This window comes from Ambystoma mexicanum, chromosome 5q (assembly GCF_040938575.1).
Source record: "Ambystoma mexicanum isolate Mex_15411 chromosome 5q, UKY_AmexF1_1, whole genome shotgun sequence".
NCBI lineage: Eukaryota > Metazoa > Chordata > Amphibia > Caudata > Ambystomatidae > Ambystoma > Ambystoma mexicanum.
The window spans coordinates 1,197,441,780-1,197,456,436 of NC_090933.1; the positions used below are offsets into that span (position 1 = coordinate 1,197,441,780).

The 14,657-nt window shown below is 46.3% G+C and overlaps 1 protein-coding gene across 1 annotated transcript in view; it reads left to right on the forward strand.

Annotated features, from left to right (window-relative positions):
* DENND3 (DENN domain containing 3) overlaps positions 1–14,657 on the forward strand; it is a 1,010,513-nt gene that overhangs the window by 460,953 nt on the left and 534,903 nt on the right. The window lies entirely within an intron of this gene.

Below are 14,657 nucleotides of genomic sequence, written 5' to 3' on the forward strand. Positions count from 1 at the left end.
GTGAGATCCATCAAGTCCCTGCTCGGAATGATGTCCTCATGCATCTACCTGGTGCGCCTGTGCAGGCTAAGGATGCGTCCTCTACAAGAGTTCCTCGACGCCCGTTGGATACAAGCGACGGGCCGCTTCAAAGACAGGATCCCGCTCAATGAGGCTTTCCGCCAAGCGATCCGATGGTGGGGCAGCCGCGCGCATCTCGCGGCGGGCAAGGACTTTCAGACCCCCGTACATCAGGAGACGGTGATGACGGACACCTCCCTGGAGGGAAGGGGAGTGCACATCAGAAATCTGCAAGCGAGAGGCCTTTGGCTCCCGGAGGAGAGGTCACTCCACATCAACATCCTGAATCTCCGAGCCGTGTTCTGGGCCCTCAGGTCGTTCCTCCCGTCCCTCAAGGGCAAGGTGGTGAGGGTCTTCACCGACAACACCACCACGATGTTCTATATCCGGAAGCAGAGAGGCACCAGATCCCCAGCCCTGTCCAAGGAGGCCCAGGATCTGTGGCACTGGGCCGTCGCCCAGGGGATGTTTCTGGTGCCCTTCCATCTAGCAGGAATAAAGAACATCATCGCTGACTCACTCAGCAGGGAGCTGCGCTCGTGCCATGAGTGGGAGCTGCATCAGGATCAAGTGGATCGACTTTTCCAACAATGGGGCAAAGCCCAGATCGACCTGTTTGCGACAGCGACGAACTCCAAGTGCCAGAGGTTCGCCAGCAGGTTTCCCCAGCCGAGGAGCATGGGCTATGCTTTCTCGTTCCCCTGGGACGGTCTGTTCCTGTATACGTTTCCCCCGTTGCCGTTGCTGCTCCGACTCGTCAACTAACTCAAGAGGTCCCTGTGCAGGATGATCCTTGTCGCACCGGCGTGTCCGAGACAGATCTGGTTCCCGGACCTTCTGGACTTGTCAGCGTCCCCCCCAGTCAGACTGTCGACGGACGCAGATCTTCTCTCCAGAGAAGGAGGCGCCATCCTCCATCACGACCCGGAGTCGCTGAACCTGCAGGCCTGGCTCCTGCAGCACTAGAGTTGCAAGGAGGTGCTTGCAAAGGCCAGGGCGTCCTCAACTCTGCTAGGACACAAGTGGAAGGGGTTCTCTGCCTGGTGCCGTGCACAGAAGATTAACCCTCTGCGAATTACGGCCCCTCAAGTGCTGCCATACCTGCTGTCGCTGGCCAAGGCGGGGCTAGCTCTCGCTTCTATCAAGCTCCATCTTGCAGCGATTTCCCGTTACACCAGAACTACGGGACGGTCATCCCTTTGGTCTCATCGCCTGGTGAAGGAATTTAAGAATGGACTGTTCCGATCGTTCCCGCTGGTGAAGGCTCCGGCCCCAGCGTGGGAGCTCAACGTGGTGCTGTGTAGGCTCATGGGGCCGCCATTCGAGCCTCTGCATTCGGCACCGTTGAAATTTCTGTCGCGGAAAACAGCGTCCCTTGTGGCCATCACCTCCGCACGACGAGTGGGAGAGATCCAAGCCCTATCCTGCAAGCCTCCATACTTGACTTTCCACCAGACGAGGGTGGTGCTGAGGACGCACCCCTCCTTCATGCCCAAGGTGCCGTCGGACTTCCACCTCAACAAGCCCTTGGTGTTGCCAGTTTTCTTTCCGTCACTTTCGTTGCCGGCTGAGAGGACTTTCCACTCGCTGGATGTTGCTAGAGTGCTGAAGTTCTACGTGGACCGCACAAAGAGTTTTCGGAAGACATCACAGCTTTTTGTGAACTTTGGACCTGTGAATCAAGGGAAGGCACTCTCGAAGGCTTCCATTTCCTGATGGCTCTCCGGCTGCATCATGCACTGTCACTGGTTGGCAAACCGACCGTTGCCCGGCTGTCCGAGAGCCCATTCGACCAGAGCGATCGCTGCTACTACGGCGTTCTTGTCTGGTGTGCCCCTGCTGGACATCTGCAGGGCTGCTACGTGGAGGTCGACGCACACCTTCACGAAGTTCTACTGCGTCGACCGGGATTCCAGGGAGTAGTCCAGTGTCGGCCAAGCAGTGCTGTGCAACCTGTTCGTCTGAAGGTGGGCCTGGTGTGGAGGTAAGAGTTCCTTAATGTTGAGTTTATGTAATGCTTAATGTTGAGCCTTGCCACCTCCCGTGGTTGTGCATGTGTATACTGCTATGTATTCTATATTCATGAGCATGTGAATCCATGCCAGACCCCATGCTGGAGAAGGAACAAGTTACTTACCTGTATCTGTTTTTCTCCAGCATGGGTCTGGCATGGATTCACATGCGAACCCTCTCTCCTACCCCTCTGCGGCTCTTCACTTGGTCATACTGCCACTTTACGTGCTACCAAATCTGAGGATGGCTGCCAGGGGCGGGGCTTAGGGAGAGGGCAGTCATTGGCTGGGGGCAGTATGACCCAGAGACCAGTGATTGGTTACTACTATGAAAGACAGATCAGAAACGAAACTGATACTGATTTTTTCTTTACCGAGGATTCCCAGTCTGACGACAGGGAGATTCATGAGCATCTGAATCCACGCCAGACCCATGCTGGAGAACAACAGTTACAGGTAAGTAACGTGTTCCTTATTCAACAAATTGTTTAGAATTCGTGTATATTTTACTGTTATACCAACTCCATTATAAGCATTATGTTAACGTTGATTCTAGATATGTCTGTTCTCACTCTTATTGTCTGAGCATTCAATCCAGGAAAATAATTGAAATATATCCTTTGGCATCTTATGTTCAGTTCACAGAATCCATTAAGTACTGTTATTATATACAATGATTCACATTAGACATCCTGTGATCCGTTGTACACATCCATTTATCATTTCACCACAATTAACATGAATCAATTGGTAATTGTTACATGATCATCAATTTGCAATTATTTGCTATTGTTCATTATACTGTGTTCAGATCAATTCATAAACACTCATCCTTCATGTATTAGTTAACTATGATTATTCACTGATTTGTAATTAGATAATTGATAATATTTGGAATGGATTACTTGGTAAAACTGTCCTTAAGTTTAATCAATTAAGGATAGATAAGACATTCAGATGAGCCCAATGTTTCTAAATCGTTATACCTTCTCATGTGAGGGGCAGAGTGTCGAGTAGTCAGTGGAGATCTTTCTTCATTGGTCTGCATGTGTTCTAATCCATATGTCGTCTGTAATGCATGTAGACGCAAACTATGGTCGAATTTATAGCTGAAGGTTGTTGGTCAAAATGTGTTTTGCCCACCCAGGCTTTCTCAAGACTACAACTTGTTATTTATCAAAGGTTGCCTGCGCATGAATATCTGGATCTTCCCTTATTCAAATTGTAGTGACCATTTCTTCATTGTTCACTGAATTTATTTGAGTGTTTATTCAAGTCTTAATTAATAAATAAAAGAAAATATGATTTGTGACCAACTTGTTCAATATGATTTGATTTCTCTGTGTATGTCCTTGTTTATGGAACAGGCTTTCCTGTGTCTAATTTCACTGTGGTGGGTGAAACACGTGATGGAGGTTGTTGACTTCAATGTGTTGGAGGAGTTGCGTAGCTACTGCTTTCTCAGGAATCTTACCTAGGAAGGGAGGATCTGTGTTAGGCTGTAGTTGTTGAGATCATCAGGATCCAGTGTTGGATTCTTGACAAGCTAGAAGATTTGTCTGGTCTTGAGGGCTTGAGGGAAAGGTGCCTTGAGTTAGGGAGCTGTTGATGGTTGTCGGATAAGGGATGAGTGCTTAATTTGCAATGATCCAGAGTATTGGCCTTGAGGGATGCAAAGGTGTCAGTGAGTTCTCCCATAGTGAGTGTTTTGAAACTTGTCCAGGTAGTTGTGGTTTTGCAAGAGAGGATGTGTAGTGTGCTGTCAGTTGTGGCATTGGTGCCTTTGTGTTGTGGATCATGTTGATCTTGATGAAAGAGTTGATGGAGGTGGATTGTGCGATGGAATGCGGTATAGCTGGGTTGGTCAGAGGGCCAATGCAGGATTTTCGCCAAGTCTTTACTTGTGTTCCGATGGCTTGTTGAAGTTGAGTTCTTGAGTGTATCAGGCAGCGGAAGGATTAGGCTTGAGGGTGCATTGTTATACTGCGGCAATGCAGTTGATGGTGGTTGTGAAGGTGGTGTTGAGTTCTTGGAATAGCGAGTCACCGTCCTTGTCCATCTGAGTTAGATTGCCCCTGTGAGGTGTTGGTTTGCAAAGTCTTCCATGAGAGCCTCCACTGGGAATTTCTAGAATAATCGGATGTCTTCTTTGCTGGGTTTCCGATGGGTGTGCTTGACTGGGGTGGTGTGACTAATGTCAAAAGTGATTGCCAGATGGTCTGACCAGTCGAGCAGGATTTTAGTGCTCGGAGGGCAGGACAATGGTGATGAGGTAGTGGATGTTACTTTCTTGTGAGTTTTTTTTTTTGTGTGCTGTGTGAGGTACAGTGTCGAGTAGGCAGTGGATATCTTTCATCATTGACTTGGTTGCTGGGTTGCCAGGTATGTTGAAGTCACAAAGGAAGACGTTGGTGTGCTTGGGAGACATAGTGTTGACCAAGTCTGTGAAGCCTTCGATGAAGGAGATTTTGGGATTGGGTGGTCTGTAGATGAAGTAGAACGTGATTATATTAATCGAGGAGAGCAGGAAGTGGCAGTTTTCAAAAGAGCCAGTGTTGGCAACGTTCAGTTGAGTGCATGGCCAGGATGTCTTTTAAATGATGGCATGGCCTCCACCATGTTTTTTTGACAGTGCCGTAGAATTATGTAGCTGTTGGGGAGGAGGACATCTAGGATGTGAGTTGAGCTGGATGTCATCCAGGTCTCAGTAATGAAGATGGCATCCAAGTCAGGTGTGGTGATGAGGTCAGCAATGTCTGCTGTTCTGTTCATTGGTGACTAGAATTTAGCGAGCATCAGTTTTCGTATAGTGGTGAATGAAAGAGTGCTGATGAGGTCTATGGTGATGTGGGTGAGCTCACCATGATGCAGTGTCCATAATGTTGCTTGTGAGTGGCGGTGTGGTTGGCGTTGGGTGGTGATGGTGATGGGCTGTTAGGAGAGAGGGTGAAACACATATTTGTGGACGCTTACCTGATGTTGGAACAGCAGGAGCTGTGGTCCTGGGTCCCTTACCATCTGAACCGGTCCAAACAGTAATTGGCCATTTATATGTCCCCCCTTTGATTCGGGCGCCTGTGAGAGGAGCGCCTTTGATTTAAGAGTAAGGAAGGAAAGTAAATTGCTAGGCTATGTAGGTGGGGGTGGGGCTTAAGTCTCATGACCAATATCCACTTGCACCATCTCACAAACTGCCTTAAACCTTGGGGCCACACTGCATCAGAAGTAAAAACTCTCACTTGTTTCGTCTTGTAAGGGCAGTTTTTCTAAAGTCCACCCAACAGAATTTGTAAAACTATCCTTGGGCAATACAGAAACTCCAACTCTTACTACAGGCCTGTACTATCCAATATAATGGTAGCGTGGACAGAGCAGCCATGCTTATTTTAGGAGGCAGAGAGTGCTGTAGGAAGGTACAAAGGACTTGTAGCATACATATGGTCCAAAGAAACACAGATATATGTAAAATAAAATAATGGTTTCTTTTATATATACACAGGCAAAGAGAATTCTTTAGAAAGGTAAGTACTATTATAAGCAATAAACACAATATAACATCCAACACAATACTTCTGGTAAGTAAACCACAGTGTAAAATATTTTCTAAAATAGCAGTATACAGTGCAAGGTATGTACAACCCTGTATTGGACTTTTAGAATGACAGTATGAAATTCAAGGGGATTAAAACCCAGTTGGTAGTAAACTAGTACACTATTCGGTTTCAGGAATAGGCAATTATACCAACATTTAGCAAGTAGTTACTTCATTACACTTGTAAGAGTTCCTTTACAGAGTCGTTGTGTTTTTTAGCAGTCCTTCCCTAATCTAGGGCATGAGGGCCCTCCGAGGCAGAAGGGGCCACTGGTGGTCCAGTGGGCAGCAGTAGGCAGGACAGAATCCGGCAACTATAGGAAATCGGAGTTCCGGAGGATATCTTCTTAAAACAAGTAAGTACAGAACTTTAGAGTTGGTAAAATGGTTCAGGGACTTTGTAGAAGGCTCTCTGACTGCGTTACAGCTTTAGGCCTTGGCTTACGGTATGGGCAAACTCCAAAACACACAAATCACCACCTTAGACATACAACAGCGACACAACAACTTTAGGTAAGTATTAGCTTAAGCCACACAGTACCTCCGCATTGAAGAAAATGTTGCAGACAGATGATTTCACGATGCAGCAGCAACAGGACCCCGTCTCTGGATTCTTGGTCTTCAGGTTAAAGAAAGGACACTGGATGGGAAATTGCAGCAGCAGTCGAGAGGAAAGGCTCCCAGCTAAGTGTTCTTCGGTGCTTCTCGCAGCTCTATGGATTTGGTGCCCTTTTCAAGACAACAGATGAAGAACAGTGCTTCACCTTGCTATCTCGGTCCAGCACTCTGGTTAGGGGACTTTGAAGTTTCATTGAGATTAGTTCTTTGGAAGACGATGCACAGCATTCAGCCTCAAGGTCCCAGGGTATTGGCGGTTTGCAGCTCAGGAAGTTCACGGCTCGTCATGGGATACCTCGGAATGCAGGTCTTCTTAAGACTGATTGGACCCACCAGTCTAAGCGTCATCACAGTCATCTTCGGGACTCTTCTGGCGCATGGAAGGAAGGGTCAGCACAGGCAGTGGTTACTCAGTAGGCATCTCTGGTCGCTGAATGTAAGTACAGGTGTCTTCTCCTCTTCTTCCTCATTGGATCCAGCGCCAGTGGTTGACTTGTCTTCAGCTTCCAGATCCAGGCCATTTATCCAGGAACCTGCCAATAAGGGTACTCAGCAGGTGGCTGTCCTTTCATAAATGCCAACATTCCAGTTTGAACTGGTTCCAAGCAGGAATGCCAGAAGACAAAAGATTGAGAAGTTTCTGACTCCTCCCTAGTTTATTGTCTTCACAGACACTCTGGGGCATTGGCGGGCTTCACAAAGAATTCCTGCCAAAGACAAAAGCCAAACCAGGACCTCCCACAACCAGCATGGCAGAAGAAGGACCAATAAAGGAAAGCACACAAGAAGTGGCAAAAAAATAATATGCCACCATTTTGTGTCAGTTGTGACTCTTCCGTGCATTAATGCAGCTGTGAACACAGCTGAGTGTAAAAATAGCACCAAAAGTCGATAAAACACGTCCACTGCCACCAGCCATTCAGGGTTGCTTGTCTTTGTAACATAAATGTTAATGGAGCATATACAATGTAACCACTCAGCACTCCACATAAGGTGCGATGTGCTGATCTTACAATATAAAATTGGAGAGGATAAAAAAAATCACTCTACCTTTGAGAACATGTATTCTGACAAGGTAAGTAATGAACTGTAACAGAAACATCACAAAAATACTGCGAAAAGGGGGATACTTTGTAACCCCTCAACACTCCACATATGGTGGTGGGGTGTGCTGATCTCATAATGGGAATTGTAGAAAGGATAACAAGTATTCTTCTACCCATGGGAACATTAGTTCACACAAGGTAAATCAGAGAAAACAAAAATGGAAGCCCAAGGGGTTCCCCAGCAACACTGCACAGAAAGGGCTCTGTGCTGCAATAATAAAATGTAGATACCCAAAAAGTTATAGGAAAGTATGATTCCAAAAATAAAGTCTGGAGAGGCATGAAAAGGACTCCTATAGAAAGAGTAAAAGAAAGGATGAGTGGGGGAGAAAGGTTTTCAATTACTTCGGAACATAGAAAAACAATCCCCAAGTCGAGCAAAAAGTGCTAGGGGTTAAGGCGATTTGGCATAAATATGAAAATCTAACATAACACCTCTTGATCAAGGGGACAACACATAAGCACTTTGCATAGTCCACTGACCATTTGGGAAGGAAGGGGTGAAATACCTGTGATGAATCTTGTGGAGTCATCACTGAGCCCCAGCCTAAAATATCCACCCATTTGGCCGCTTCCTGATCCTGACCATGGGGGTGGTATTATGAGGGAGGCTCACATGGGAGGAGATGGCTGTCGGGGAGATGTGCTGACTTCATCGGGAGAAACACTGTATTTTTCCTTTTTAAATGAGGAGGACCCTATCATTCCTAAATTCCTGATGGTAAGCTGTCACTTTACAAATCCCTCCAGTTATAAAACTCAAACCTTTCCTAACAACCATTCTAGATCGAATGCCATTCATACCTCATATGTACTTACCACACAAAACACATCGCCTATCTCTGATGATGTTTACTAGGTAAAAATCCCAAACAAAATCTCCTTAGAAGTCCTGTTAATCCTATGGACTCCAACTCCCAAAGTGCCTCAGGTACTGAGCCGAGGAAGAGGGAGAAGGAGTTCATGTGGATTGAAAGAAACCCTTAGCAAAATGTGTAAACTAGTTTTTGCAAGGTGCATCAGCTGCACGTGGCATTTAAAGTGGGTTTCACTGGCAATCAGAAGTTGCAGAGAGGAGACGCAGCTTGGGCAAGCGAGAGGCAGAAACACTGGTGAAGGCAGGCTCATGAGAGCAGACTGTGCTGAAGAAGGCAGGTGCTCCCAAGCTGCCGCTTATCAACAATTTGTACCAGATTGGCGAGAAACCCAGAGGAGTGTGGCAGGCTCCAGGAAAGAGCCACAAGGGGACAAGCAGAAAGGACAAGCCGTGCAGGACGCGGTTGAACCAAAAGGAAGAGCTGAAAGCGGGTCTGCCGAGCGGGGAAGGCCATTTCCGCATTAATACTTCGCTGGAGCGGTGTGCAGGAGGTTGAAAGTGCCATGAGATCGGTGAGTTGGCCCCGAGATAGTGGGAACACCAGGCGTACCGACAAGCACAGAGATAATTGAAAGAGTATTTTGAATGATGACCAAGTAAATTAGAAAGACTGAATTTGCACAATTCCTCATGTCTGAAATGTCAGTAATGGGAAAGCTGGAGCAAATGTGTTACAAGTAGATGAATGACAATGTAGAAGCTGAAACAGAATTTGCACAATTCCTCATGCCTGAAATATCAATATCGGGGAAAGCTGGAGCAATTGTGATTACAAGCGGATGAATGTTCATGAAGAAGCTGAAAGCCAAGATTTGTGCAGGTCTCCATATATGAGAAGTTCATATAGGGAAAGCTGGAGCATGCATTGCCATAAGCAAATAGGTACTCGTGAATAAGTAAAGAAACAGAACTTGAACACGTCTTCATATGTGAGAGGTTCATATGTAGAAACCTGGGACAAGTTAAACCCAGAGTCAATGAAGTATAGACAGTACAGGAGTGCAACTGTGCTATACTTGCAAATAAAGAGAACATTGAAAGAAGTTCTGATAAATGAGATATATAAGGCAATCAACATTTTGGGGAGAGGGGGAGAGCCAGCTGGCAGGAGAGTACACCAGGGGGTCTGTGGAATACCTGGCAGGAACGTATACCAGGGAGTTCACTGTATGAAAGAAAGAGACATTGTACAAAAATACCTGTCAGAAGAGTACACCAGGGGATCTGAGGAAACTGTTGAAGAGTACCTGGTAAGGGAATATGCCAGGAAATTATCTATAAAGAAGTTGTGTAAAAAAGACACTTGGCCATCCTTGAAGCAATTGGGTAAAAGAGACACTTTACCATCCATGAAGCAGTTATGTAAAAGAGATTCTTTGCCATCTGTAAAGCAGTTATATACAATAAACCCTTTCCTAGTTTTGAGAAACTGTTACTTATATGAGACATTATTGCCCTCCTTAAGGAAACATTTGGTCAGATATGTTTTGGACACAAGTATAGTTTATATAATTCTGACAACAAGACACAGCACAGACTGATCTTAAGTTTTAGTTTCCTAGGCAGGGAATCTTTCTTTAGGATAGGGACAGAGAGGCCTTTGTCTGACCCCTCACATACCTCACATTATTTACTCATTATGTACCTCCAAAAAAGCTCAGATCATCCTCAGCAACATTTGCCAAATAAAACCTTCAAAGAGATCACCAATCAAATTTAGACACTTGTCTGCACATGGAACACTCGTTTGGACTACCCTAAAGAACTGGCTACATTTAGACAACTATTCAAATAGAACACATAAACGCCTTTTGTGCAATCTTGTAACAGAAAATTGATTTTTCATTTTCTTGACACCAGTTGTCTATCATACCACTGAAATTCCATTTGCAGGTACAATTTCAGGAATTTAGTCGTTGGTTTATGTAAGGAACTCATGGTGGCAATAGCAAAGACAGACACTAGTGATCACAGTTCAAGGGCGTTTATTAAACTGCATAGGTAGATTGGAAAAATGCCTAATCTAAACCTAAATTTATTCTAAAATGGGAGCAAGCTATGACCATCAAATAATAAGGCAGTCCTAGTCGTCTTGTCAAATAAAAAGGCCTATATTAAGAGAGACCTATGCTAAACCTTACGCTAAATACAAAAAAGTGTGTGACATAAGGTTCACAAAAAAGAAAGAAGTGTTCACAAACGATAAGTCAGGATGTGTTAACCGGGGTTCGCCCTACAACACATTTTTAGCACAGGACAAGGCAAGACTCCGGAACACAGCACACACTCGAGCTTTCCCAACATGAGACAACTGTTCCGCTCTCAGACAATGTGTGGGATCGAGGGGCCATCAGGCCCCTTGCGTCCTCTACTTCTCAGTACGAAACTCGGACCAAGTGCCTCCAGTAGTGGGTTCGCCCCTTGCCCTTATGCGATGTTAACTTTGGTTGACTTTTGCGTAGATGGGACCACTGAGCAGGACACGGGGAATCCATTTTTGTACCCCCTTTCGACTCCATCTTGGTGACTAGGCCTCACTGCGATAGTACAAAAACGCTTCTCTTCCCTTTTCTCACAGCAGCCCGGCCAGGCGCGCAGGGCACAGGGCCCCCACCCCCGTTCTCACTCTGACTGGACAACTTCGCGGGTCCATTCTCACGCTGAAGTGGAGATGCTTGCAACACAATAATAAATGTAACACATCGCTCTTCCTCTGAGATCACTGTCCTGCATGTGAACCAGCATGAGCTAAGCACATAGCTCGTCCATCTCCACAAACGTGTCGTTGCCCCTACCGCACCCTCGCCAGTGGAAACTTACTGCCATTGTGACCCTGTGTCCCTGCAAGATATTCCTTTCATGTGCCAGACCACTGACCATGCCATGATGCCCAGCCAACAGATCCCCAACTAACATTAGACCCCTGCTGCAATATATCGTTGCCTACCACTAACAAATGCCACATACCAGAGATTCATATGTGTACAGACCTTAACTTCAACCAGTGTATTATAGCGGTCAAGACCCGTAACCTAAGACTTGTATAATCCTATGTTATTGATAGTATAGATATATGTGTGACTTTTATAGAGACATGATAAACTACTGAAGGTCCTTGAACAGTTACTGTTTGGTGCATGCATTTTTTGAGAATATATTATGTTAGCTTAGATAGTGACTACCCTGCCTCCCAGCGACCTGACCTTCACCCATCCGGAGAACAGATGACTGACGTCAATCCTCCCGCCAACCAAGCGAGCAACCCGGATGAAGAGATGCCACCCCACCTGAGACATCGAGTGAACTGACCAATCCGGGACCAACATAGTATCCTATGTTAGTTGCATCATTTACCCTATAAAATGTATAATGTAATGATATCTTGTGTCAGAGCGCTCTTAGATATCACTTGAATATTATTCATCATATAAAACCTTTCCTTGAACTCTCGCAGCCTGCTCTCTTTGCCTTATTCCCCGTCAGGGGTGTGTTTGTTTTATTCTTTTGTACGTGAAAGACGGGGAGGGCACAAACATTTGGTGACCCCTTGCGACGTGATTTGGAGAGGTGCCTCGAGGCCAACAACGTGCAGCGAGATCCGGGACGCCCCCCAGAAAAACCATCACCTCCGCGGCCGACCAGCCTGTGCGCACTACAAGAAAGGGTCAAGGGTTCCTGGTTGACGAATACCCAACTGAAAAGCTGCTCGCCGAGGCGGGCCACGGCTTGGTTGGGGTGCAGACCTGACTGGGGTCAGACCGAGAGCGGTGACCCTCGGATTACCTGACTGAACACGTGAGTGCCGGTTGCGAAGGTTTCCAAGGAAAGGTAAGGGGGGAAAGTACGGGAACAACGGGAACAGGTGATAGTGGGTTAAAACCGAGAGTAGGGACTGTGTGAGTGAGGTTGAGGCTTTTCTGATCTGTCCTTTATATGGCCATTAGGTTTTGTGAAAAAGTGAGAAGAGGTATCCTAGCCTGAACGGGGTAGAAGGCGGTGCCGCATAGCATTGTCTCGTCCAGTGCAGATAAATAAGTGAAGATAAAGAGAAAATAGTAGGGGTCTCGTATATTGAGTAGACTCGAAGTAGTTATTTAGAATATTCTTTTTCCGTGTAAGCAAGAATTCTTTGGGAACAAGTAAGGGGGTGTAAGAGGTGGGGAGTGAATGAGAAGTGTAGGTAAAACGGGGAAAGGGGAGAGGTATTCAGTAACGGGAACAAAGGAGAAATAAAAGTGCGCAGGTAGTGCATGTTATGTGTTATATGTATTTGCTTTTTGTCCATTTTGTGTCGCATATGCTGAAATATTGTAAGTGATTTGTTGGTAAAAAGTCATACATGCTAAAAGTGAACTATTGAAGTTAGAAATGCAATAGGTACAAAGGTAACATTGAATATAGGTACAGAATAATTGACAATAATTGAGAAACACTTGACATTGCTGATCTGTATAAGGGGAAAAGTGGTTGGAGGGGGGTGATTAGAAGGGAGGCTCAGGTGCAAGTGCACGTACAAGTGAATGGAGAAACATCATCATGGGAGGAATAACACCACTAGCTCATATTTGCCAACACCTCCCGCTATATAGTGATAGAATACAAAAATACAATGATCAGTGGGTGACAGAGATAAAAGGGGACAGCGTGACACCAATTTGGCCAGAGGGCGGGTCGTTCGACAAACGGGTGTTAGATTTAGTGTTCACGCACTTATTGGCGAGGTATAAGGGAAAACAGTTGCAGAACAGAAGGAAAGTGCTAGATCTGTGGCGAATGTTTGAGGAAATAGCCCCCACAGTAGAGGTAAGTGCAGTGAAGGCAATTGAAAAGGAGAAAACGCAGGAAGAGGTAAGCGGAACACCGAAGGGTGAGTGCACAACGACCACAGCTGAGAAGGACACAACCAAAATATACCCCTTAATGACACAGCCAGCAGTAGGATGTAGCGAGCCTCTGTACATACCGCCATGCCCCACTCCCTCTAACGGAGCAATAGCCACAGCACCACCGCCATATGACAAAGGAGGCCTGTATGGCCCTACGAGCACGCCCCTGTAAATTTAGCGCGACTAACTGGAGATCTAGACCGCCAGCTAGCGCATGCACAGATGGAAATAACACGGCTGAGAGCATTGTGTGATAAGGGCCAAATGCTGCCGGGGGGAGGAGAAGTGCCACCATTATCTATAGCAGATCTTATGCCCTCATTAAGTGCAACAGGGGAGTTGGCACCAGCAACATCAGAGCCAGCGCGATCCATATCGTCTCATGGAACACATATATCACAGGGGCGAGAATATGAATGGCGGTCAGGAAAGTTTATTTTCCAGCTGAACGATAAACCAGTGAAAATTATACGCCCAGCCACCCCAGAAAGACAGCGCGGAGAAGGACAAGAGGAGGATGGTGAGCAAGAAGAGGAAGTAGAGGAGGTGTGGAGCGACCTAGACGAATACGAGGAAGGAATGGCATCTGTAGGATCCCCACTGTCACATCATTTTGATGACATGGATCCACGATCACCCCCACGATGGCAGGGTAGATTAAGGCAGCGAATAGGCAACATGTTGGTGAGTAAGATAAAGAAAGGGACGGTAAATAAGACAGGAAAGAAACATAAATTGCAGATGCCGCTGATACATAAAGGAGCAGGTAGGCCACACTACATTCCGTGGGCCCAAATGGACAAAAACAACCTGTTGAAGCTCCTCCCCCCCACTTGCGGGAGGGGCAGGGAAATGGATACATGCATTTGAGAAAAACACGACAGGAGTACCATTAGCGATAGGTGATGTAAAGAGTTTGCTAGTGTCCGCTGTCGGTGATCAGGCAGACGCTGTGTGGGAAAAAGCAGGGTTCCCAGGAGTGACAATGAGCTGTGACCGCCATGATGGATTGCCCTTCAACAGTGTTCGAGCGCAAGTATGGGATGCATTGCGGCGCACGTTTCCAGATATTCCAGATTTACATTTAGTGATGCAATGTACAATGGAGGAGAATGAGGATCCTACGCAATTCATACTGCGAGTGCAAGATTTGTGGAGAAGCGAAACTGGCACGGCGTGGAATGAATCCACTGCCCTGTTCTACTTTATTATCAAAAAAGGGCTCCCGAAGGAGGTACAGAGGCCTTGGATAAAATAGCTGGGATAGAAGCCAAGGGTTGGCCAGAAATTCAGAGTATAATTGTACACCACTGTAGGAGGTTCAAAGAGAGAGCAAAGGAGTTAGCACAAAAAAGGTTGGCAGACGTAGCAAAACTAGTGCAGAACAAATTGGTGAAGGTCGCCACCATAAACGCCAGCGTAACTGCTGATAGAGAGAACGAGAGGGACGAAAGGGCGGGAAATAGACCAGTTGGAATAGCAGCGCTGTGGGCCGCAGGAGAACAA